This window comes from Chiloscyllium plagiosum, unplaced genomic scaffold (genome assembly GCF_037043375.1).
Source record: "Chiloscyllium plagiosum isolate Xiang-an unplaced genomic scaffold, Cpla_swu_hap1 HiC_scaffold_35, whole genome shotgun sequence".
Lineage (NCBI taxonomy): Eukaryota > Metazoa > Chordata > Chondrichthyes > Orectolobiformes > Hemiscylliidae > Chiloscyllium > Chiloscyllium plagiosum.
In genome coordinates, this window is record NW_028270173.1 from 26162001 (window position 1) to 26188602 (window position 26602).

Below are 26602 nucleotides of genomic sequence, written 5' to 3' on the forward strand. Positions count from 1 at the left end.
GGCTTGATCTGTGGGCTATTCCTACCACCATCTCTATGTTCTTGTGTTTATAAATATGAGTTGTGCTGATTGTGTGCACGTAACACGTTAATGTTATAATTAAAGTAGAACTCATTTCCATTTTAAGAAGAGCGTTCTCCACTTGGTCAGGAACCATCCAGGCAAACTATAAGTTGCAAGTAATAATTTTGAGCCTAGAATCCTATTTGTATTATTTACTTTATATATTTTGAAATAAAAAACAGTGTTCAGATAAAATCAAACCAGTCAAACAAACAGCGCTTCATTGCGATTTTCCTACTTGGTTTCTCGCTATATCAGCAATGGAGAAAGTCAGGGCTGCAGATGCTGGAGATTGGAGTCAGTTTGCTGCGCCACTGCACAGAATATCAAGAATACCGGTTTAGTTTCCTGCTGGAGTTCAAACTGTAGTAAAGTTCTAGCGTGCGCGGTCTGTAGGTGCATTGGTGGTTCAGTGGTAGAATTCTCGCCTGCCACGCGGGAGGCCCGGGTTCGCTTCCCGGCCAATGCATTGTCGCCCCTTTAATTTCAAATGCTGCACGGCGTAACCAAGTTCAGCCCGATGCAATGTCTGTTTCGCCTAGCTGCAGACTCACCGATGTCCTGCTGCGCGCGCGGTTCACAGGAAAGTGTTTTCTCATCGGGTGGGGTAGAAATCACTGCTCTGCAGGCTCCGTTTCTGAGCATTTTCATGACGGAATCCACAGGTTTCTGGAAACTCATGGCATTTACTAAAATCGACCTCGTGAGATGACCGGCCGTGATCCCAGAATGATGGGCCAGACTCCATACGCCGAATGAGATTAGAGTGGTGCTGGAAAAGCACAGCGGGGCAGGCAGCATCCGAGGACCAGCAAAATAGACCTCTCGGCCAGGAGTCCTTCGTCAGGAAGGGTACTGTCCTATATCCAAACATCTTCTGCTGCTTCATCAGTGACCTTCCTTCTGTCATATAGTCAGAAGTGGCCATTTTTGTTCACGATTGCATAATGATAGCACCACTGACAACTCCTCAGATACTGAAGCAGACCATACTAGGTTCAAATGCAGAAAGCCAATGCCCTCTGACGAACGCAATCGTCTTTCTTTGTGCGAGATGTGACTCCAACCAGTGGATAAACAAAGATTGTAAACCTACTCAGTTCTTCACAACAGAGCGTCATTGATGTTCTAGCATTGAATATCTTTGAATAATGAGTGGCACAGACAGAGTCAATAGCCGGAGTCATAGTTTGAAGATATTAGGCGGAAAGTATCAAGGAGACGTCAGCGGTAGGTTCTTTACGCAGAAAGTTGTGAATGCATGGAATGGGTTGCCAGCTGTGGTGGTGGAAGCAGAGTCATTGGGGTCATTTAAGGAACTGCTGGACGTGCACATGGAGAGCAGTGAGTTGAGGGTTGCGTAGGTTACATTACATTAGGATGAAACCTCGGCACAACATCGTGGGCCAAAGGGCCTGTTCTGTGCTGTACTTTTCTATGTTCTATGATCTATTTGAGGCTGGATTGGAGAAATAGTTGGCATGCTTCCAAAACCAAGGGATGGGCAGGAAAGTGAAGTTGATCATTAACTTTAGCGAGCAGGCTTGATCTGTGGGCTATTCCTACCACCATCTCTATGTTCTTGTGTTTATAAATATGAGTTGTGCTGATTGTGTGCACGTAACACGTTAATGTTATAATTAAAGTAGAACTCATTTCCATTTTAAGAAGAGCGTTCTCCACTTGGTCAGGAACCATCCAGGCAAACTATAAGTTGCAAGTAATAATTTTGAGCCTAGAATCCTATTTGTATTATTTACTTTATATATTTTGAAATAAAAAACAGTGTTCAGATAAAATCAAACCAGTCAAACAAACAGCGCTTCATTGCGATTTTCCTACTTGGTTTCTCGCTATATCAGCAATGGAGAAAGTCAGGGCTGCAGATGCTGGAGATTGGAGTCAGTTTGCTGCGCCACTGCACAGAATATCAAGAATACCGGTTTAGTTTCCTGCTGGAGTTCAAACTGTAGTAAAGTTCTAGCGTGCGCGGTCTGTAGGTGCATTGGTGGTTCAGTGGTAGAATTCTCGCCTGCCACGCGGGAGGCCCGGGTTCGATTCCCGGCCAATGCATTGTCGCCCCTTTAATTTCAAATGCTGCACGGCGTAACCAAGTTCAGCCCGATGCAATGTCTGTTTCGCCTAGCTGCAGACTCACCGATGTCCTGCTGCGCGCGCGGTTCACAGGAAAGTGTTTTCTCATCGGGTGGGGTAGAAATCACTGCTCTGCAGGCTCCGTTTCTGAGCATTTTCATGACGGAATCCACAGGTTTCTGGAAACTCATGGCATTTACTAAAATCGACCTCGTGAGATGACCGGCCGTGATCCCAGAATGATGGGCCAGACTCCATACGCCGAATGAGATTAGAGTGGTGCTGGAAAAGCACAGCGGGGCAGGCAGCATCCGAGGACCAGCAAAATAGACCTCTCGGCCAGGAGTCCTTCGTCAGGAAGGGTACTGTCCTATATCCAAACATCTTCTGCTGCTTCATCAGTGACCTTCCTTCTGTCATATAGTCAGAAGTGGCCATTTTTGTTCACGATTGCATAATGATAGCACCACTGACAACTCCTCAGATACTGAAGCAGACCATACTAGGTTCAAATGCAGAAAGCCAATGCCCTCTGACGAACGCAATCGTCTTTCTTTGTGCGAGATGTGACTCCAACCAGTGGATAAACAAAGATTGTAAACCTACTCAGTTCTTCACAACAGAGCGTCATTGATGTTCTAGCATTGAATATCTTTGAATAATGAGTGGCACAGACAGAGTCAATAGCCGGAGTCATAGTTTGAAGATATTAGGCGGAAAGTATCAAGGAGACGTCAGCGGTAGGTTCTTTACGCAGAAAGTTGTGAATGCATGGAATGGGTTGCCAGCTGTGGTGGTGGAAGCAGAGTCATTGGGGTCATTTAAGGAACTGCTGGACGTGCACATGGAGAGCAGTGAGTTGAGGGTTGCGTAGGTTACATTACATTAGGATGAAACCTCGGCACAACATCGTGGGCCAAAGGGCCTGTTCTGTGCTGTACTTTTCTATGTTCTATGATCTATTTGAGGCTGGATTGGAGAAATAGTTGGCATGCTTCCAAAACCAAGGGATGGGCAGGAAAGTGAAGTTGATCATTAACTTTAGCGAGCAGGCTTGATCTGTGGGCTATTCCTACCACCATCTCTATGTTCTTGTGTTTATAAATATGAGTTGTGCTGATTGTGTGCACGTAACACGTTAATGTTATAATTAAAGTAGAACTCATTTCCATTTTAAGAAGAGCGTTCTCCACTTGGTCAGGAACCATCCAGGCAAACTATAAGTTGCAAGTAATAATTTTGAGCCTAGAATCCTATTTGTATTATTTACTTTATATATTTTGAAATAAAAAACAGTGTTCAGATAAAATCAAACCAGTCAAACAAACAGCGCTTCATTGCGATTTTCCTACTTGGTTTCTCGCTATATCAGCAATGGAGAAAGTCAGGGCTGCAGATGCTGGAGATTGGAGTCAGTTTGCTGCGCCACTGCACAGAATATCAAGAATACCGGTTTAGTTTCCTGCTGGAGTTCAAACTGTAGTAAAGTTCTAGCGTGCGCGGTCTGTAGGTGCATTGGTGGTTCAGTGGTAGAATTCTCGCCTGCCACGCGGGAGGCCCGGGTTCGATTCCCGGCCAATGCATTGTCGCCCCTTTAATTTCAAATGCTGCACGGCGTAACCAAGTTCAGCCCGATGCAATGTCTGTTTCGCCTAGCTGCAGACTCACCGATGTCCTGCTGCGCGCGCGGTTCACAGGAAAGTGTTTTCTCATCGGGTGGGGTAGAAATCACTGCTCTGCAGGCTCCGTTTCTGAGCATTTTCATGACGGAATCCACAGGTTTCTGGAAACTCATGGCATTTACTAAAATCGACCTCGTGAGATGACCGGCCGTGATCCCAGAATGATGGGCCAGACTCCATACGCCGAATGAGATTAGAGTGGTGCTGGAAAAGCACAGCGGGGCAGGCAGCATCCGAGGACCAGCAAAATAGACCTCTCGGCCAGGAGTCCTTCGTCAGGAAGGGTACTGTCCTATATCCAAACATCTTCTGCTGCTTCATCAGTGACCTTCCTTCTGTCATATAGTCAGAAGTGGCCATTTTTGTTCACGATTGCATAATGATAGCACCACTGACAACTCCTCAGATACTGAAGCAGACCATACTAGGTTCAAATGCAGAAAGCCAATGCCCTCTGACGAACGCAATCGTCTTTCTTTGTGCGAGATGTGACTCCAACCAGTGGATAAACAAAGATTGTAAACCTACTCAGTTCTTCACAACAGAGCGTCATTGATGTTCTAGCATTGAATATCTTTGAATAATGAGTGGCACAGACAGAGTCAATAGCCGGAGTCATAGTTTGAAGATATTAGGCGGAAAGTATCAAGGAGACGTCAGCGGTAGGTTCTTTACGCAGAAAGTTGTGAATGCATGGAATGGGTTGCCAGCTGTGGTGGTGGAAGCAGAGTCATTGGGGTCATTTAAGGAACTGCTGGACGTGCACATGGAGAGCAGTGAGTTGAGGGTTGCGTAGGTTACATTACATTAGGATGAAACCTCGGCACAACATCGTGGGCCAAAGGGCCTGTTCTGTGCTGTACTTTTCTATGTTCTATGATCTATTTGAGGCTGGATTGGAGAAATAGTTGGCATGCTTCCAAAACCAAGGGATGGGCAGGAAAGTGAAGTTGATCATTAACTTTAGCGAGCAGGCTTGATCTGTGGGCTATTCCTACCACCATCTCTATGTTCTTGTGTTTATAAATATGAGTTGTGCTGATTGTGTGCACGTAACACGTTAATGTTATAATTAAAGTAGAACTCATTTCCATTTTAAGAAGAGCGTTCTCCACTTGGTCAGGAACCATCCAGGCAAACTATAAGTTGCAAGTAATAATTTTGAGCCTAGAATCCTATTTGTATTATTTACTTTATATATTTTGAAATAAAAAACAGTGTTCAGATAAAATCAAACCAGTCAAACAAACAGCGCTTCATTGCGATTTTCCTACTTGGTTTCTCGCTATATCAGCAATGGAGAAAGTCAGGGCTGCAGATGCTGGAGATTGGAGTCAGTTTGCTGCGCCACTGCACAGAATATCAAGAATACCGGTTTAGTTTCCTGCTGGAGTTCAAACTGTAGTAAAGTTCTAGCGTGCGCGGTCTGTAGGTGCATTGGTGGTTCAGTGGTAGAATTCTCGCCTGCCACGCGGGAGGCCCGGGTTCGATTCCCGGCCAATGCATTGTCGCCCCTTTAATTTCAAATGCTGCACGGCGTAACCAAGTTCAGCCCGATGCAATGTCTGTTTCGCCTAGCTGCAGACTCACCGATGTCCTGCTGCGCGCGCGGTTCACAGGAAAGTGTTTTCTCATCGGGTGGGGTAGAAATCACTGCTCTGCAGGCTCCGTTTCTGAGCATTTTCATGACGGAATCCACAGGTTTCTGGAAACTCATGGCATTTACTAAAATCGACCTCGTGAGATGACCGGCCGTGATCCCAGAATGATGGGCCAGACTCCATACGCCGAATGAGATTAGAGTGGTGCTGGAAAAGCACAGCGGGGCAGGCAGCATCCGAGGACCAGCAAAATAGACCTCTCGGCCAGGAGTCCTTCGTCAGGAAGGGTACTGTCCTATATCCAAACATCTTCTGCTGCTTCATCAGTGACCTTCCTTCTGTCATATAGTCAGAAGTGGCCATTTTTGTTCACGATTGCATAATGATAGCACCACTGACAACTCCTCAGATACTGAAGCAGACCATACTAGGTTCAAATGCAGAAAGCCAATGCCCTCTGACGAACGCAATCGTCTTTCTTTGTGCGAGATGTGACTCCAACCAGTGGATAAACAAAGATTGTAAACCTACTCAGTTCTTCACAACAGAGCGTCATTGATGTTCTAGCATTGAATATCTTTGAATAATGAGTGGCACAGACAGAGTCAATAGCCGGAGTCATAGTTTGAAGATATTAGGCGGAAAGTATCAAGGAGACGTCAGCGGTAGGTTCTTTACGCAGAAAGTTGTGAATGCATGGAATGGGTTGCCAGCTGTGGTGGTGGAAGCAGAGTCATTGGGGTCATTTAAGGAACTGCTGGACGTGCACATGGAGAGCAGTGAGTTGAGGGTTGCGTAGGTTACATTACATTAGGATGAAACCTCGGCACAACATCGTGGGCCAAAGGGCCTGTTCTGTGCTGTACTTTTCTATGTTCTATGATCTATTTGAGGCTGGATTGGAGAAATAGTTGGCATGCTTCCAAAACCAAGGGATGGGCAGGAAAGTGAAGTTGATCATTAACTTTAGCGAGCAGGCTTGATCTGTGGGCTATTCCTACCACCATCTCTATGTTCTTGTGTTTATAAATATGAGTTGTGCTGATTGTGTGCACGTAACACGTTAATGTTATAATTAAAGTAGAACTCATTTCCATTTTAAGAAGAGCGTTCTCCACTTGGTCAGGAACCATCCAGGCAAACTATAAGTTGCAAGTAATAATTTTGAGCCTAGAATCCTATTTGTATTATTTACTTTATATATTTTGAAATAAAAAACAGTGTTCAGATAAAATCAAACCAGTCAAACAAACAGCGCTTCATTGCGATTTTCCTACTTGGTTTCTCGCTATATCAGCAATGGAGAAAGTCAGGGCTGCAGATGCTGGAGATTGGAGTCAGTTTGCTGCGCCACTGCACAGAATATCAAGAATACCGGTTTAGTTTCCTGCTGGAGTTCAAACTGTAGTAAAGTTCTAGCGTGCGCGGTCTGTAGGTGCATTGGTGGTTCAGTGGTAGAATTCTCGCCTGCCACGCGGGAGGCCCGGGTTCGATTCCCGGCCAATGCATTGTCGCCCCTTTAATTTCAAATGCTGCACGGCGTAACCAAGTTCAGCCCGATGCAATGTCTGTTTCGCCTAGCTGCAGACTCACCGATGTCCTGCTGCGCGCGCGGTTCACAGGAAAGTGTTTTCTCATCGGGTGGGGTAGAAATCACTGCTCTGCAGGCTCCGTTTCTGAGCATTTTCATGACGGAATCCACAGGTTTCTGGAAACTCATGGCATTTACTAAAATCGACCTCGTGAGATGACCGGCCGTGATCCCAGAATGATGGGCCAGACTCCATACGCCGAATGAGATTAGAGTGGTGCTGGAAAAGCACAGCGGGGCAGGCAGCATCCGAGGACCAGCAAAATAGACCTCTCGGCCAGGAGTCCTTCGTCAGGAAGGGTACTGTCCTATATCCAAACATCTTCTGCTGCTTCATCAGTGACCTTCCTTCTGTCATATAGTCAGAAGTGGCCATTTTTGTTCACGATTGCATAATGATAGCACCACTGACAACTCCTCAGATACTGAAGCAGACCATACTAGGTTCAAATGCAGAAAGCCAATGCCCTCTGACGAACGCAATCGTCTTTCTTTGTGCGAGATGTGACTCCAACCAGTGGATAAACAAAGATTGTAAACCTACTCAGTTCTTCACAACAGAGCGTCATTGATGTTCTAGCATTGAATATCTTTGAATAATGAGTGGCACAGACAGAGTCAATAGCCGGAGTCATAGTTTGAAGATATTAGGCGGAAAGTATCAAGGAGACGTCAGCGGTAGGTTCTTTACGCAGAAAGTTGTGAATGCATGGAATGGGTTGCCAGCTGTGGTGGTGGAAGCAGAGTCATTGGGGTCATTTAAGGAACTGCTGGACGTGCACATGGAGAGCAGTGAGTTGAGGGTTGCGTAGGTTACATTACATTAGGATGAAACCTCGGCACAACATCGTGGGCCAAAGGGCCTGTTCTGTGCTGTACTTTTCTATGTTCTATGATCTATTTGAGGCTGGATTGGAGAAATAGTTGGCATGCTTCCAAAACCAAGGGATGGGCAGGAAAGTGAAGTTGATCATTAACTTTAGCGAGCAGGCTTGATCTGTGGGCTATTCCTACCACCATCTCTATGTTCTTGTGTTTATAAATATGAGTTGTGCTGATTGTGTGCACGTAACACGTTAATGTTATAATTAAAGTAGAACTCATTTCCATTTTAAGAAGAGCGTTCTCCACTTGGTCAGGAACCATCCAGGCAAACTATAAGTTGCAAGTAATAATTTTGAGCCTAGAATCCTATTTGTATTATTTACTTTATATATTTTGAAATAAAAAACAGTGTTCAGATAAAATCAAACCAGTCAAACAAACAGCGCTTCATTGCGATTTTCCTACTTGGTTTCTCGCTATATCAGCAATGGAGAAAGTCAGGGCTGCAGATGCTGGAGATTGGAGTCAGTTTGCTGCGCCACTGCACAGAATATCAAGAATACCGGTTTAGTTTCCTGCTGGAGTTCAAACTGTAGTAAAGTTCTAGCGTGCGCGGTCTGTAGGTGCATTGGTGGTTCAGTGGTAGAATTCTCGCCTGCCACGCGGGAGGCCCGGGTTCGATTCCCGGCCAATGCATTGTCGCCCCTTTAATTTCAAATGCTGCACGGCGTAACCAAGTTCAGCCCGATGCAATGTCTGTTTCGCCTAGCTGCAGACTCACCGATGTCCTGCTGCGCGCGCGGTTCACAGGAAAGTGTTTTCTCATCGGGTGGGGTAGAAATCACTGCTCTGCAGGCTCCGTTTCTGAGCATTTTCATGACGGAATCCACAGGTTTCTGGAAACTCATGGCATTTACTAAAATCGACCTCGTGAGATGACCGGCCGTGATCCCAGAATGATGGGCCAGACTCCATACGCCGAATGAGATTAGAGTGGTGCTGGAAAAGCACAGCGGGGCAGGCAGCATCCGAGGACCAGCAAAATAGACCTCTCGGCCAGGAGTCCTTCGTCAGGAAGGGTACTGTCCTATATCCAAACATCTTCTGCTGCTTCATCAGTGACCTTCCTTCTGTCATATAGTCAGAAGTGGCCATTTTTGTTCACGATTGCATAATGATAGCACCACTGACAACTCCTCAGATACTGAAGCAGACCATACTAGGTTCAAATGCAGAAAGCCAATGCCCTCTGACGAACGCAATCGTCTTTCTTTGTGCGAGATGTGACTCCAACCAGTGGATAAACAAAGATTGTAAACCTACTCAGTTCTTCACAACAGAGCGTCATTGATGTTCTAGCATTGAATATCTTTGAATAATGAGTGGCACAGACAGAGTCAATAGCCGGAGTCATAGTTTGAAGATATTAGGCGGAAAGTATCAAGGAGACGTCAGCGGTAGGTTCTTTACGCAGAAAGTTGTGAATGCATGGAATGGGTTGCCAGCTGTGGTGGTGGAAGCAGAGTCATTGGGGTCATTTAAGGAACTGCTGGACGTGCACATGGAGAGCAGTGAGTTGAGGGTTGCGTAGGTTACATTACATTAGGATGAAACCTCGGCACAACATCGTGGGCCAAAGGGCCTGTTCTGTGCTGTACTTTTCTATGTTCTATGATCTATTTGAGGCTGGATTGGAGAAATAGTTGGCATGCTTCCAAAACCAAGGGATGGGCAGGAAAGTGAAGTTGATCATTAACTTTAGCGAGCAGGCTTGATCTGTGGGCTATTCCTACCACCATCTCTATGTTCTTGTGTTTATAAATATGAGTTGTGCTGATTGTGTGCACGTAACACGTTAATGTTATAATTAAAGTAGAACTCATTTCCATTTTAAGAAGAGCGTTCTCCACTTGGTCAGGAACCATCCAGGCAAACTATAAGTTGCAAGTAATAATTTTGAGCCTAGAATCCTATTTGTATTATTTACTTTATATATTTTGAAATAAAAAACAGTGTTCAGATAAAATCAAACCAGTCAAACAAACAGCGCTTCATTGCGATTTTCCTACTTGGTTTCTCGCTATATCAGCAATGGAGAAAGTCAGGGCTGCAGATGCTGGAGATTGGAGTCAGTTTGCTGCGCCACTGCACAGAATATCAAGAATACCGGTTTAGTTTCCTGCTGGAGTTCAAACTGTAGTAAAGTTCTAGCGTGCGCGGTCTGTAGGTGCATTGGTGGTTCAGTGGTAGAATTCTCGCCTGCCACGCGGGAGGCCCGGGTTCGATTCCCGGCCAATGCATTGTCGCCCCTTTAATTTCAAATGCTGCACGGCGTAACCAAGTTCAGCCCGATGCAATGTCTGTTTCGCCTAGCTGCAGACTCACCGATGTCCTGCTGCGCGCGCGGTTCACAGGAAAGTGTTTTCTCATCGGGTGGGGTAGAAATCACTGCTCTGCAGGCTCCGTTTCTGAGCATTTTCATGACGGAATCCACAGGTTTCTGGAAACTCATGGCATTTACTAAAATCGACCTCGTGAGATGACCGGCCGTGATCCCAGAATGATGGGCCAGACTCCATACGCCGAATGAGATTAGAGTGGTGCTGGAAAAGCACAGCGGGGCAGGCAGCATCCGAGGACCAGCAAAATAGACCTCTCGGCCAGGAGTCCTTCGTCAGGAAGGGTACTGTCCTATATCCAAACATCTTCTGCTGCTTCATCAGTGACCTTCCTTCTGTCATATAGTCAGAAGTGGCCATTTTTGTTCACGATTGCATAATGATAGCACCACTGACAACTCCTCAGATACTGAAGCAGACCATACTAGGTTCAAATGCAGAAAGCCAATGCCCTCTGACGAACGCAATCGTCTTTCTTTGTGCGAGATGTGACTCCAACCAGTGGATAAACAAAGATTGTAAACCTACTCAGTTCTTCACAACAGAGCGTCATTGATGTTCTAGCATTGAATATCTTTGAATAATGAGTGGCACAGACAGAGTCAATAGCCGGAGTCATAGTTTGAAGATATTAGGCGGAAAGTATCAAGGAGACGTCAGCGGTAGGTTCTTTACGCAGAAAGTTGTGAATGCATGGAATGGGTTGCCAGCTGTGGTGGTGGAAGCAGAGTCATTGGGGTCATTTAAGGAACTGCTGGACGTGCACATGGAGAGCAGTGAGTTGAGGGTTGCGTAGGTTACATTACATTAGGATGAAACCTCGGCACAACATCGTGGGCCAAAGGGCCTGTTCTGTGCTGTACTTTTCTATGTTCTATGATCTATTTGAGGCTGGATTGGAGAAATAGTTGGCATGCCTCCAAAACCAAGGGATGGGCAGGAAAGTGAAGTTGATCATTAACTTTAGCGAGCAGGCTTGATCTGTGGGCTATTCCTACCACCATCTCTATGTTCTTGTGTTTATAAATATGAGTTGTGCTGATTGTGTGCACGTAACACGTTAATGTTATAATTAAAGTAGAACTCATTTCCATTTTAAGAAGAGCGTTCTCCACTTGGTCAGGAACCATCCAGGCAAACTATAAGTTGCAAGTAATAATTTTGAGCCTAGAATCCTATTTGTATTATTTACTTTATATATTTTGAAATAAAAAACAGTGTTCAGATAAAATCAAACCAGTCAAACAAACAGCGCTTCATTGCGATTTTCCTACTTGGTTTCTCGCTATATCAGCAATGGAGAAAGTCAGGGCTGCAGATGCTGGAGATTGGAGTCAGTTTGCTGCGCCACTGCACAGAATATCAAGAATACCGGTTTAGTTTCCTGCTGGAGTTCAAACTGTAGTAAAGTTCTAGCGTGCGCGGTCCGTAGGTGCATTGGTGGTTCAGTGGTAGAATTCTCGCCTGCCACGCGGGAGGCCCGGGTTCGATTCCCGGCCAATGCATTGTCGCCCCTTTAATTTCAAATGCTGCACGGCGTAACCAAGTTCAGCCCGATGCAATGTCTGTTTCGCCTAGCTGCAGACTCACCGATGTCCTGCTGCGCGCGCGGTTCACAGGAAAGTGTTTTCTCATCGGGTGGGGTAGAAATCACTGCTCTGCAGGCTCCGTTTCTGAGCATTTTCATGACGGAATCCACAGGTTTCTGGAAACTCATGGCATTTACTAAAATCGACCTCGTGAGATGACCGGCCGTGATCCCAGAATGATGGGCCAGACTCCATACGCCGAATGAGATTAGAGTGGTGCTGGAAAAGCACAGCGGGGCAGGCAGCATCCGAGGACCAGCAAAATAGACCTCTCGGCCAGGAGTCCTTCGTCAGGAAGGGTACTGTCCTATATCCAAACATCTTCTGCTGCTTCATCAGTGACCTTCCTTCTGTCATATAGTCAGAAGTGGCCATTTTTGTTCACGATTGCATAATGATAGCACCACTGACAACTCCTCAGATACTGAAGCAGACCATACTAGGTTCAAATGCAGAAAGCCAATGCCCTCTGACGAACGCAATCGTCTTTCTTTGTGCGAGATGTGACTCCAACCAGTGGATAAACAAAGATTGTAAACCTACTCAGTTCTTCACAACAGAGCGTCATTGATGTTCTAGCATTGAATATCTTTGAATAATGAGTGGCACAGACAGAGTCAATAGCCGGAGTCATAGTTTGAAGATATTAGGCGGAAAGTATCAAGGAGACGTCAGCGGTAGGTTCTTTACGCAGAAAGTTGTGAATGCATGGAATGGGTTGCCAGCTGTGGTGGTGGAAGCAGAGTCATTGGGGTCATTTAAGGAACTGCTGGACGTGCACATGGAGAGCAGTGAGTTGAGGGTTGCGTAGGTTACATTACATTAGGATGAAACCTCGGCACAACATCGTGGGCCAAAGGGCCTGTTCTGTGCTGTACTTTTCTATGTTCTATGATCTATTTGAGGCTGGATTGGAGAAATAGTTGGCATGCTTCCAAAACCAAGGGATGGGCAGGAAAGTGAAGTTGATCATTAACTTTAGCGAGCAGGCTTGATCTGTGGGCTATTCCTACCACCATCTCTATGTTCTTGTGTTTATAAATATGAGTTGTGCTGATTGTGTGCACGTAACACGTTAATGTTATAATTAAAGTAGAACTCATTTCCATTTTAAGAAGAGCGTTCTCCACTTGGTCAGGAACCATCCAGGCAAACTATAAGTTGCAAGTAATAATTTTGAGCCTAGAATCCTATTTGTATTATTTACTTTATATATTTTGAAATAAAAAACAGTGTTCAGATAAAATCAAACCAGTCAAACAAACAGCGCTTCATTGCGATTTTCCTACTTGGTTTCTCGCTATATCAGCAATGGAGAAAGTCAGGGCTGCAGATGCTGGAGATTGGAGTCAGTTTGCTGCGCCACTGCACAGAATATCAAGAATACCGGTTTAGTTTCCTGCTGGAGTTCAAACTGTAGTAAAGTTCTAGCGTGCGCGGTCCGTAGGTGCATTGGTGGTTCAGTGGTAGAATTCTCGCCTGCCACGCGGGAGGCCCGGGTTCGATTCCCGGCCAATGCATTGTCGCCCCTTTAATTTCAAATGCTGCACGGCGTAACCAAGTTCAGCCCGATGCAATGTCTGTTTCGCCTAGCTGCAGACTCACCGATGTCCTGCTGCGCGCGCGGTTCACAGGAAAGTGTTTTCTCATCGGGTGGGGTAGAAATCACTGCTCTGCAGGCTCCGTTTCTGAGCATTTTCATGACGGAATCCACAGGTTTCTGGAAACTCATGGCATTTAGTAAAATCGACCTCGTGAGATGACCGGCCGTGATCCCAGAATGATGGGCCAGACTCCATACGCCGAATGAGATTAGAGTGGTGCTGGAAAAGCACAGCGGGGCAGGCAGCATCCGAGGACCAGCAAAATAGACCTCTCGGCCAGGAGTCCTTCGTCAGGAAGGGTACTGTCCTATATCCAAACATCTTCTGCTGCTTCATCAGTGACCTTCCTTCTGTCATATAGTCAGAAGTGGCCATTTTTGTTCACGATTGCATAATGATAGCACCACTGACAACTCCTCAGATACTGAAGCAGACCATACTAGGTTCAAATGCAGAAAGCCAATGCCCTCTGACGAACGCAATCGTCTTTCTTTGTGCGAGATGTGACTCCAACCAGTGGATAAACAAAGATTGTAAACCTACTCAGTTCTTCACAACAGAGCGTCATTGATGTTCTAGCATTGAATATCTTTGAATAATGAGTGGCACAGACAGAGTCAATAGCCGGAGTCATAGTTTGAAGATATTAGGCGGAAAGTATCAAGGAGACGTCAGCGGTAGGTTCTTTACGCAGAAAGTTGTGAATGCATGGAATGGGTTGCCAGCTGTGGTGGTGGAAGCAGAGTCATTGGGGTCATTTAAGGAACTGCTGGACGTGCACATGGAGAGCAGTGAGTTGAGGGTTGCGTAGGTTACATTACATTAGGATGAAACCTCGGCACAACATCGTGGGCCAAAGGGCCTGTTCTGTGCTGTACTTTTCTATGTTCTATGATCTATTTGAGGCTGGATTGGAGAAATAGTTGGCATGCTTCCAAAACCAAGGGATGGGCAGGAAAGTGAAGTTGATCATTAACTTTAGCGAGCAGGCTTGATCTGTGGGCTATTCCTACCACCATCTCTATGTTCTTGTGTTTATAAATATGAGTTGTGCTGATTGTGTGCACGTAACACGTTAATGTTATAATTAAAGTAGAACTCATTTCCATTTTAAGAAGAGCGTTCTCCACTTGGTCAGGAACCATCCAGGCAAACTATAAGTTGCAAGTAATAATTTTGAGCCTAGAATCCTATTTGTATTATTTACTTTATATATTTTGAAATAAAAAACAGTGTTCAGATAAAATCAAACCAGTCAAACAAACAGCGCTTCATTGCGATTTTCCTACTTGGTTTCTCGCTATATCAGCAATGGAGAAAGTCAGGGCTGCAGATGCTGGAGATTGGAGTCAGTTTGCTGCGCCACTGCACAGAATATCAAGAATACCGGTTTAGTTTCCTGCTGGAGTTCAAACTGTAGTAAAGTTCTAGCGTGCGCGGTCTGTAGGTGCATTGGTGGTTCAGTGGTAGAATTCTCGCCTGCCACGCGGGAGGCCCGGGTTCGATTCCCGGCCAATGCATTGTCGCCCCTTTAATTTCAAATGCTGCACGGCGTAACCAAGTTCAGCCCGATGCAATGTCTGTTTCGCCTAGCTGCAGACTCACCGATGTCCTGCTGCGCGCGCGGTTCACAGGAAAGTGTTTTCTCATCGGGTGGGGTAGAAATCACTGCTCTGCAGGCTCCGTTTCTGAGCATTTTCATGACGGAATCCACAGGTTTCTGGAAACTCATGGCATTTACTAAAATCGACCTCGTGAGATGACCGGCCGTGATCCCAGAATGATGGGCCAGACTCCATACGCCGAATGAGATTTACGCAGAAAGTATCAAGGAGACGTCAGCGGTAGGTTCTTTACGCAGAAAGTTGTGAATGCATGGAATGGGTTGCCAGCTGTGGTGGTGGAAGCAGAGTCATTGGGGTCATTTAAGGAACTGCTGGACGTGCACATGTAGGTTCACAGGAATGATTCTCCGGGGAAGCGAAAATCATGGAGGAGTTGGAGTGTGTGGGTGGTGTCTTGAACGTAGTTGGGGAGTTCTTGGACTAAGGGGGACAGGACCGTGTCGAGGTATGCAGAGATGAGTTCCGTGTGGCATGAGCAGGCTGAGACAATGGGTCGGCCGGGTTAGTCCGGTTTGTGGATTTTGGGCAGGAGGTAGAATTGTGTGGAGTCAAAGCCCTCCGCTTCTTCCTTTCCTGCCATACCAATCAGTACCCTTCCACTGACACCCTCCTTCGACTGACTGAACTGGTCCTCACCCTAAACAGCTTCTTTTTCCAATCCTCCCACTTCCTCCAAACCAAAGAAGTAGCCATGGGCACCCGCATGGGCCCCAACTATGCCTTCCCCTTCGTAGAATTTGTGGAACATTCTATCTTCCGCAGCTACATTGGCACCACCCCCCACCTTTTCCTCCGCTGCATCGATGACTGTATCGGCGCTAACTCGTGCTCTCATGAGAAGGTTGAACAGTTCATCCACCTTCCACCCCGACCTCAAATTCACCTGGACTGTCTCAGTCTCCTCCCTCCCCTTCCGAGACATTTTCATTTCTATCTCAGGTGACCGAATCAACGGACATTTACTATGAACAGACCAACTCCCACAGCTACCTAGACTACACCTCCTCCCACCCTGCTCCCTGTAAAACTCCATCCCATAATCCAAATTCCTTCGTCTCAGCCGCATCTGCTCCCAGATGGACCAGTTCCAAAACTGTGCAACCCAGATGGCCTCCTTCTTCAAAGACCGCAATTTCCCCCCAGACGTGATCGACGATGCCATCCACCGCATCTCCTCCACTTCCCGCTCCTCCGCCCTTGAGCCCCGCACCTCCAATCGCCCCCAGGACAGAACCCCACTGGTCCTCACCGACCACCCCACCAACCTCCATATACATCGTATTATCTGTCGTCATTTCCGCCACTTCCAAATGGACCCCACCACCAGGGATATATTTCCCTCCCCTCCCCTATCAGCGTTCCGAAAGGACCACTCCCTCCATGATGCCCTCGTCAGGTCCACCAACCCAATCTCCACTCCCGGCACCTTCCCCTGCAACCGCAAGAAATGCAAAACTTGCGCCCACACCTCCCTCCTTACTTCCCTCCAAGGCCCCAAGGGACCCTTCCATATCCGCCACAAATTCACCTGCACCTCCACACATATCATTTATTGCATCCGCTGCACCCGATGTGGCCTCCTCTATATTGGGGAGACAGGCCACTTACTTGCGGAATGTTTCAGAGAACACCTCTGGGACACCCGGACCAACCAACCCAACCACTCTGTGCCTCAACACTTCAACTCCCCCTCCCACTCCACCAAGGACATGCAGGTCCTTGGACTCCTCCATCGCCAGACCATAGCAACACGACGGTTGGAGGAAGAATGCCTCATCTTGCGCCTAGGAACCCTCCAACCACAAGGGATAAACACAGATTTCTCCAGTTTCCTCATTTCCCCTCCCCCCACCTTGTCTCATACAAATCCCTCGAACTCTGCACCGTCTTCCTAACCTGCAATCTTCTTCCTGACCTCTCTGCCCCCACCCCCACTCCGGCCTATCACCCTCACCTTTACCTCCTTCCACCTATCGCATTTCCAACGCCCCTCCCCCAAGTCCCACTTCCCTACCTTTTATCTTAGCCTGCTGGACACACTTTCCTCATTCCTGAAGAAGGGCTCATGCCCGAAACGTCGATTCTCCTGCTCCTTGGATGCTGCCTGACCTGCTGCGCTTTTCCAGCAACACATTTTCTGCTGCAGAGGACGTACCTTGCCCCAGTCTGGTCGGCAATCTTCACTTAGCTAAGGGCTGCACCAAAGATTTAACTTTGTGGTTGGTAGATAATATAAGAATCAGGAAGTTTATTGCGAACGAGCATGGTTTTAGGTAATATTCAATCATATCCCTTTTGTTTCTTTATTCCAGTTTGTGCATAAAATTACAAGTGGACTCCCACTTTTTTGTCTCATAAGTAAAGCTGCCGAGTAAAACGAGATTCCATGGAGACTGGTCCAAATGTGTCCAAAGTATGAACAATAACTACTTCCTGTGAGTATCAGTAAACTATTAGCTTGAGAAACATTACATAGTTGTCATTGGGAAGGGGCTCATATTACTTATTTTTCAGAAGAACTGAACAATTTATTTGTAAACTGTTGTCTTTGGTCGCTCTGGGTTGCGTTTTGGATTTTGAAAAAAAATCTCGGTGACTAGAACACTATTTCTTCGATTTCTTGAAGCTTTTCAACCACATTTTATGTCGGCAGCCCGTATGTTGCCTTCAACTGTTTTAGAACATAGAACATTACAGTGCAGTACAGGCCCTTCGGCCCTCGATGTTGTGCCGACCTGTCATAACAACCTGAAGCCCATCTAACCTACACTATTCCATGTACGTCCTTATGCTTGTCCAGTGACGACTTAAATGTACTTAAAGTTGGCGAATCTCCTACCGTTGCAGGCAAAGCGTTCCATACCCTTACTGCTCTCTGAATAAAGAAACTATCTCTGACATCTGTCCTATATCTATCACCCCTCAATTTAAAGCTATGCCCCCTCGTGCTGGACGTCACTATATTTGGAAAAAGGCTCTCCCTGTCCACCCTATCTAACACTCTGATGATCTCTCAACCTTCTTCTCTCTAACGAAAACAGCCTCAAGTCCCTCAGCCTTTCCTCGTAAGACCTTCCCTCCTTACCAGGCAACATCCTAGTAAATCTCCTCTGCACCCTTTCCAAAGCTTCCGCATCCTTCTTATAATGCGGTGACCAAAACTGTACGCAATACTCCATGTGCGGCCGTACCAGAGCTTTGTACAGCTGCAGCATAACCTCATGGTTCCGGAACGCGATCCTTCTGCTAATAAAAGCTAAAACACTGTATGCCTTCTTAACAACTCTGTTAACCTAGGTGGCAACTGTCAAGGATCTGTGTACCTGGACACCGAGATCTCTGCTCATCTGCACTACCAAGAATCTTACCATTAGCCCAGTACTTTGCATTCCGGTTACTCCGATCAAAGTGAATCACCTCATACTTGTCCACATTAAACTCCATTTGCCACCTCTCAGCCAAGCTCTGCAGCTTTTCTATGTCTCTCTTTAAACCTACAACATCCTTCATCATTATCCACAACTCCACCGACCTTAGTGTTGTCTGCAAATTTACTAATCTACCCTTCTACGCCCTCATCCAGGTCGTTTATAAAAATGACAAACAGCAGTGGACCGAACGCTGACCCTTGCGGTACGCCACTGGTAACTGGACTCCAGGATGAAAATTTCCCATCAACCACCACCCTCTGTCTTCTTTCAGCAAGCCAATTACTGATCCAAACTGCTATATCTCCCACAACCCCATTCCTCTACAGTTTGTACAATAGCCTACTGTGAGGAACCTTATCGAACACCTTGCTGAAATCCATATACACCACATCAACCGGCTTACTCTCATCTACTTGTTTGGTCACCTTCTCAAAGAACTCAATAAAGTTTGTGAGGCATGACCTACCCTTCACAAAATCGTGCTGACTATCCCTAATCAAATTATTCCTTTCTAGATAATTATAAATCCTATCTCTTCTAACCTTTTCCAACACTTTACCAACAACTGAAGTAAGGCTCACTGGACTATAATTACCAGGGTTGTCTCTACTCACCTTCTTAAACAGGGGAACCACATTTGCTATCCTCCAGTCTTCTGGCACCATTCCTGTAGACAATGACCATTTAAAGATCAATGCCAAAGGCTCGGCAATCTCCTCCCTCGCTTCCCAGAGGATCCTAGGATAAATCCCATCCGTGCCAGGAGACTTATCTATTTTCACACTCTGCAGGATTTCTAAAACCTCTTCCTTGTGAACCTTAATCCCACCCAGTCTAGTAGCCTATATTTCAGTATTCTCCTCGACAACATTGTCGTTTTCCAGAGTGAATGCTGTCGAAAAATATTCATTTCGTGCTTCCTCTATCTCCTCTGACTCCACACACAACTTCCCATTACTATCCTTGATTGGCCTTAATCTTACTCTCGTCATTCTATTATTCCTTAATTACCTATAGAAAGCCTTAGGGTTTACCCTGATCCTATGCGCCAACAACTTCTCATGTCTCCTCCTGACTGTTCTGAGCTCTCTCTTTAGGTCTTTCCTAGCTACCTTGTAACCCTCAAGTGCCCTAATTGTGCCTTCACATCTCATCCTAACATAAGCCTTCTTCTTCCTCTTGACCAGAGATCCCACTTCCTTCATAAACCACGGCTCCCGCGTTCTGCAGCTTCCTCCCTGCCTGACAGGTAGTATCTAGGACACACAGGAGCTTTTCCTTGAATAAGCTCCACATTTCTAATGTGCCCATCCGCTGCAGTTTCCTCCCCATCTGATGCTTCCTGAATCTTGCCTAATCGCATCATAATTGCCTTTCTCCCAGCTGTAACTCTTGCCCAGTGGTATACACCTATCCCTTTCTATCACTAAAGTAAACATAACAGAATTGTGATCGCTATCACAAAGGTGCTCACCTCCCTCCAAATCTAACACCTGGCCAGGCTCATTACGTAGTACCAAATCTAATGTGGCTTTGCTTCTTGTTGGTCTGTCTACATACTGTGTCAGGAAGTCCTCCTGCACACACTGGACAAAAACTGACCCATCTATAGTACACGTACTATAGTGTTCCCAGTCAATGCTTGACTGTATATCCAGAACAAGTTCAGATGAGAGGTGCGGGACATTGCTTCTCACTATTGATCGTATTAACTTCGGTCTCAACACCAGACAGAAGGTCAAACGGCGTGAAGTCGCAGCAGGAACCGGAGGTGTGTTGTGCTTGTCTGTGTAGTGCGGCAAGAAATCTATCTAACGTGCTGCTATTAACACTGCAGTTATCTTTGCGTAATCTATCGTCAAATGCTGACAACCAGCTTTCCATACTAATGTACATGAATACACTAGTAGACACACATTAAAATGTGCCCATTCAATTCTATATCAACTGAAAGAAAGAGAAGAACTAATAATCATACAAACCATTATGCAGGCACATACAAACTAAAACACACACGATCGGTTGGTCATAATTCACATACATCGAATAATGCAGACGCATACCCACACCATTAATGCACCCCGAAATGCATTCTCAGAATAAAGGGACGTAAAAGGGATGCAAGATATTTCTTCTGTCAGAAGGTTGTAAGTCTTTGGGATCCCTTGCCACAGACAGCTGTAGGGGCAGTGTCCTTGTGCATATTTAAGACTGAGATAGATTCTTGAACAGTTTTAAAATCAAGTTTCATGATTTTAATGTGTTACGGGAAAAATTTAAAAATCATATAACACCGGGTTATAGTCCAACAGGTTTAATCGAAAGCACTAGCTTTCGGAGCGCTGTCCCGTTATCAGGTGGCACAGTACCACAGTGGTTAGCACTGCTGCCTTACAGCGCCAGAGACCCGCGTTCAATTTTCGCCTCTGGCGATTCTCTGTGTGGAGTTTGCACATTCGCTCCGGTTTCCTCCCACAATCCAAAAATGTGCAGGTTAGGTGAATTGGCCATGCCAAATTGCCCGAAGGGGTAAATGTCGTGGAATGGGTCTGGCTGGTTTGCGGGTTGATATGGACTTGTTGGGCCGACAGGCTTGTTTCCATGCTATAAGTAATCTGTGGCGGTTGTCTGATGAGGGTGCAGCCTTCATCAGACCGGATTTTACAATATGGTCAGATACTGTCAGAGGGTTCCGAGCTTGTGGGATTTTCATTTTCAAGGTAAACTGCTCATAGTCTGTTATGCTGAGAACACAGCAGGGTCCCCATGTACCAATGCTAATTATGCTGCAGAAATGATTGCCCACCCTTGTCAAAATCTGTGCATTGTTATCTGTGCATAACAATTGTAAATTTTCTTTTGCTATTTATAGCGGTATAAAGAAAAAAGAGAGTGGATGAAAATTATGATTATGTATACAGAGAAATTCTTGAGTAGGATTGTTTATTTTTACATGTGGCTATTGTTTATCCAGGATGTATCGGACACAATAAAAAAGATTGCAACGAAGAATGCCATTGTGTGCCTTTAACTTTGTACACCCCAGTCCAACACCGGTATCTCCAAACCGGGAAAAAAAAATTACGTGAGGAATGTTAGATCAGCCATGATCCTGCTGAGTAGGGAGCAGGCTTCAAGGGAGCCGAACGGCCTACCCCCTGTTCCTAACGCGTATGGCCTTATGACACCAGATAAACCCACCCTTAGATGCAGGTGTCGGTACTCGGGAGGGGTGCAAATTCATTTCGCTTGTGCAACCTTGGCGTCGAATTTGTCTAAAGAGACAGAAGACTGACATTAGGCAGCGATTGGGGTTTATCCTGCAGATTTTAAAGGGTCCCGTATTCCAAATGCTCGGTGCAATTCTGCACTCATTCCTGGCGTCCATTCTGGTGTAAAAAAAAAGCAATAAAATATATAAGGAGCCTGCAGTTCCTGACAGAAGAGTATTTCTGCTTTCCTTTCTGCAGTGATTCTAGATATCACTTTTCTGAAGCAAATCCATTGCAGGATCCCCGGGGAACAAAATAAAACGCTATTTCTTTTCCAACCAATGTAACCAATCGAAAAGTCGCTTAATGGAACCCGGGACGTTTGATTTATTGGAGGAGCTTTTCGCTCCGTGCTTTTTTGTTCCCTCTTTATTGTTCAATGAACTTCCATTTCTGTTCAAACATGAGAAGGTGGCTGTGGTACCCTTGGATGCTGAGTTAATTTTACTAAGTTGTTCTTTGTGGTTCTCAGTTGAGGGATGATTTGGAGATGCCGGTGTTGGATTGGGGTGTACAAAGTTAAAAATCATACAACACCAGGTTACAGTCCAACAGGTTTAATTGGAAGCACACTAGCTTTCGGAGCGACGCTCCTTCATGAGGTTGAAGGAGCGGCGCTCCGAAAGCTAGTGTGCTTCCAATTAAGCCTGCTGGACTACAACCTACTGTTATGTGATTTTTAACTCAGTTGAGGGGAGTGAGGTTTGTTCTTTCGTCTGGGCATTCAACAGCGCCTCACGCCGATCAAAGAGCAAACTGCAGGCAGGAGGACAACGACTCCATCCGTCAACAGCAGCAGCAGCAGCAGCAGCAATCAGAGACTTCTGCTGCGATTTGTGTCGATGACCGACAGAAATCCAGCTTAAAGGGAAGACAGGCGGCATTCATACAGAGAAAAAGACCTTTTTTTCCTTCTTCAGGATGAGGTGTGAAGGAAAATATGTTATAATCGGGTTAATAAAGTGAACGCAAACGGGAAATCAAGAGACAGCAATAACAACTTTGAAGAATTCACAAATTTACAACGAAAAAGAAATGATTATTTGTCCGTCTGAAGAGCGATTTGCACCCTCAGTGTCGCCTTTCGATCTGTGTCTCCCTGCTGCTCCTCTGCATTAGCAATCTTTCCTTGTTCCTGCCTGTCCATCGTAAACCGTCATTATGTACTATTCCTGTGGCTTTTCTACTCCATTCTGAAAGCCTCAATTGAATCTGCCTCCAGCATGTTCTCAGGCGGTGCATTTTGGACGGCAACCTCTCCCCGCAGGAACATATTAACAAATAAGATTTCTCTGTAGAGTTTTCATAGTCCTTTTGACATTTACTTCTTTTTTTTTCACTGTATAATCTGTACGTCCTTCCTTCTCACGATGTGCTTGTACTGCTCGCAAAATGTTTCATTTTACTTAGGTAATGCAACAATAACTCAAATCAAATCAAATCCGTCTTGTCTGGTTCTTGATCATTCCATGCAATTGTTATGGGACACCTCGCCGACATGCTCTCTCAATCTTTACATCCTTCTAAAGGCTGGTGACTAAAAATGATGCAAAAACACTGCAGTTGAGGTTGAAACAGTGTTTTATAAAAATGTCCTAATAGCGTCCCTGTTTTAGACCGCCTGTTAAGTCTTTTTACATTTTAAATCTGACCTGTCTAAATCAGAGAATCGAGCATAAATACGAGAAAGCCTTTGCTACTGCTGCTACGTTTTTAGAGTTACAGGTTATATTTTATATTGCTCGCTCTTGTTTTTCTACAGAATGTTATTTTCGTATGTTTTGGTTAAATGCAGCAGCCTGTCTGTGCCCTCTTAAATTTTGCCGCTGTCTTGCCCATGCTCCGCAATAACTTGGAAACATGGACGCGTGGAATGTATGAACGGGATTGGACAGTTCTGCGCTTTGATCCTAAACTACAATCAGTGCGATTATGTTGATCATCCAACACCCGCGCTCGAGGTAAGTTTTTAAAGGTTCAAAACAGTGACTCACCGCTCCTGGCAGGCCCCGGGTCCAAGGTCCAGCCTTTCCAGCTGCTACCGCAGCAAAACAGAAAGGTTTTCCTTGATCCGATCCGCCAATGACTTCTCATGACCCTTCGTGGCTCTTCTGAACTCTCTTTTTAGGACTTTCCGGGCGAACGTGTAACTCTCAAACACCCTAACTGAGCCACCACGCCTCATCCTGACATGGGCCTTGTTCTTCCTCTTTACAGATTAGCTATAGTGTGGAAACAGGCCCTTCGGCCCAACGATTCCACACAAAACCTCCGAAGAGTAACCCACCCAGACCCATTCCCCTCTGACACGGGGCGAATGTGCAAACTCCACACATTCGAACCTGGGACCCTGGTGCTATGAGGCAGCAGTGCTAACCACTGAGCCACCATGCTGCCCTATGGACAAAGGATTCAACTTTCTTCATAAACCACTGCTCCTGCACTCACCAATTTCTTCTCTGCCTGACCGGTACATACTTATCATTGACCTAGAGTAGCTTGTCCTTAAATAAGCTTCACATTTCAATTGTGCCCACCCCCTGCATTTCCTTCCCCATCCTATTCATTCTAAATTTTGCCTAATTGCATCGTAATTGCCTTTCCTGTAGCTATAACTCTTGCCCTGTGGTATATACCCAGCTATTTCCATGGCTAAAGTAAACACAATCGAATTGTGGTCACTATCACCAAAGTGCACACCTACCTCCAAATGTAGTACTTGGCCGGGTTCATTATCCATTACCAACTCTAATGTGTCCTCGCCATTGTTGTCTGTCTACATTCTGTGTCAGGAAACCCTCCTGCACACATTGACAAAGAATTGACCCATCTAAAGTACTTGAACTATAGCATTCCCAGTCAATATTTGGAAAATTAAAGTCCCCCATAACAACTACCCTAACACTCTCCTTCCTACTGAGGATCATCTTTACCGTCCTATCTTCTACATCTCTGGGACTGTTTGGAGGCCAATAGAAAATTCCCAATAGGGTAACGTCTTCTTTCCTGTTTCTAATCTGAGCCCATATTAGCTCAGTAGAGTAGACCTCAATTGTCCTTTCTGCAGCTTTCATACTATCCTTGACTAGCTGTGCCATACCACCCCCTCTTTTACCATTTTATCTGTTCTTACTGAAACACCTAAATCCCAGAACTTGCAATAACCATTCCTATCCATGCTCTTCCCATAACTCTGAAATGGCCACAACATCGAAATCCCAGGTACCAACTGCTGCAAGTTCATCCACCTTATCCCAAATGCTCATGGCTTTGAAGTAGACACACCTCAAACCAACCTCTTGCCTGCTGGTGCCTTCTTGCGATCTTGAAATCTTAGTTCTGACTTCACTACTCTCACCCTCCTGCAAACTTGAACTACAATATCTGTTCCCATCATCCTGCTGAATTAGTTTAAACGCACCTGAAGCGCATTAGCAAATATCTTCCCCCCAGGATGTTGGCATCCTCTGGTTCAGGTAAACACCATCCTGTTTGTAAACACCATCCCACCTACACCAGAAAGAGCCCCAATTTTCCAGGAAACCAAAGCCCTCCCTCCTGCACCATACCTGCAGCCACGTGTTCAACTCCTCTTTCTCCCTGTTCCTCGCTTCAATAGCATGTGGCACAGGCAACAAACCAGAGGTAACAATTCTGTTTGTTCTAGCTCTAAGCTTCCACCCTAGCTACCTAAATTTCTGTTTTAAATCCCCATCGATCTTCCTATCTTTGTCGTTAGTGCCTATTTGGACCACAAGTTGGGGCTGTTCCCCCTCCCCTGAAAGGAGACTGAAAACACAATCACGGACATTACAAACCCTGGCACGAGAAGGCAACACCAAGCGTGCGTCTCTCCCGTTTCCACAGAACCTCCTATCTATCCCACTAACTATGGAGTCCCAATCACTTATTTTCTGCTCTTCTTCCCCCCTTCCCTTCTGAGCAACAGGGACAGATTCTGTGCCAGAGCCCTGTGCCCCATTGTTTGCCCCGGTAAGTCATCACTGAACAGTATCCAAAACGGAATATTTGTTATTGAAGGGAACGGCCACAGGGGATCCCTGCACTGCCTGTCATTTCCATTTCCATCCTTGACAGGAATCTATCTACCTTCTTCTTTTACCTGAGGTATATTTCCCTACGTATTTATTAAATACATAAAAACTTTAGCAGAAAGAAATTTGAAGAATATCAGAGTGTAATTAATGTCTACTGAAGATTGCTTTAGCATTATCTCTCCAGCATCTGCAGGGAGTTTAAGCACTTCCAGTAGACACATGGTGTAATTGTTTGTGATTGCACTGGCACCTGGTTGCCTGCATTCTTGCCAGCCTCAGCATCTGGTGCCACTCCTTGTTGGCAAGTAAAAATAATTGGTAAATAGATAAAGTCACCACAGCCTCAGCAGACCATAAGGCTGCTCTCTCATTAGGGAAAGACAATTACTGGTGGTTTAACATGCGGCTGACCATGCCTCTGCAAGGAGAATGGTTGAATTTGCAGAACTATCATGGTCACCTCAAGTGGATATGTGAAGTTAGCATGCAGTGGTAGTGTGACTCTACATCAAAAACCAGCCTTCTGGCCAACTGAGCAAAGTAATAAATAACAGCTACCTTTAATTAGATGGTTTGGGTAGATCGGAGGTATATAGTCAGAGAAAGCTAGGGCACGCACAGCATGCACCCACTGAAAGGTGAAACAGGTAGATAAATACCTGGGTGAAACAAAGAAAGGTTGCATATGAAAGATATCACGTTGATATTATGAGTCAGAGACGTCTGCATATTTCATGTTCAGAGTGAGAAAGAAACCAATGAAGACAA

The 26602-nt window shown here is 45.6% G+C and overlaps 10 non-coding genes across 10 annotated transcripts; all 10 read left to right on the forward strand.

Moving 5' to 3' along the window:
- The first annotated feature begins 461 nt into the window (after positions 1 to 461).
- Positions 462 to 532, forward strand: trnag-gcc (transfer RNA glycine (anticodon GCC)). The gene has a single exon. It is a non-coding gene; the product is annotated as a tRNA-Gly (tRNA).
- A 1533-nt stretch (positions 533 to 2065) lies between these two features.
- trnag-gcc (transfer RNA glycine (anticodon GCC)) lies at positions 2066 to 2136 on the forward strand. The gene has a single exon. It is a non-coding gene; the product is annotated as a tRNA-Gly (tRNA).
- A 1533-nt stretch (positions 2137 to 3669) lies between these two features.
- trnag-gcc (transfer RNA glycine (anticodon GCC)) lies at positions 3670 to 3740 on the forward strand. Its single transcript has one exon. It is a non-coding gene; the product is annotated as a tRNA-Gly (tRNA).
- A 1533-nt stretch (positions 3741 to 5273) lies between these two features.
- Positions 5274 to 5344, forward strand: trnag-gcc (transfer RNA glycine (anticodon GCC)). Its single transcript has one exon. It is a non-coding gene; the product is annotated as a tRNA-Gly (tRNA).
- Positions 5345 to 6877: 1533 nt separating this feature from the next.
- On the forward strand, positions 6878 to 6948 carry trnag-gcc (transfer RNA glycine (anticodon GCC)). Its single transcript has one exon. It is a non-coding gene; the product is annotated as a tRNA-Gly (tRNA).
- Positions 6949 to 8481: 1533 nt separating this feature from the next.
- On the forward strand, positions 8482 to 8552 carry trnag-gcc (transfer RNA glycine (anticodon GCC)). The gene has a single exon. It is a non-coding gene; the product is annotated as a tRNA-Gly (tRNA).
- A 1533-nt stretch (positions 8553 to 10085) lies between these two features.
- trnag-gcc (transfer RNA glycine (anticodon GCC)) lies at positions 10086 to 10156 on the forward strand. The gene has a single exon. It is a non-coding gene; the product is annotated as a tRNA-Gly (tRNA).
- A 1533-nt stretch (positions 10157 to 11689) lies between these two features.
- trnag-gcc (transfer RNA glycine (anticodon GCC)) lies at positions 11690 to 11760 on the forward strand. Its single transcript has one exon. It is a non-coding gene; the product is annotated as a tRNA-Gly (tRNA).
- A 1533-nt stretch (positions 11761 to 13293) lies between these two features.
- Positions 13294 to 13364, forward strand: trnag-gcc (transfer RNA glycine (anticodon GCC)). Its single transcript has one exon. It is a non-coding gene; the product is annotated as a tRNA-Gly (tRNA).
- Positions 13365 to 14897: 1533 nt separating this feature from the next.
- On the forward strand, positions 14898 to 14968 carry trnag-gcc (transfer RNA glycine (anticodon GCC)). The gene has a single exon. It is a non-coding gene; the product is annotated as a tRNA-Gly (tRNA).
- The last annotated feature ends 11634 nt before the right edge of the window (positions 14969 to 26602 follow it).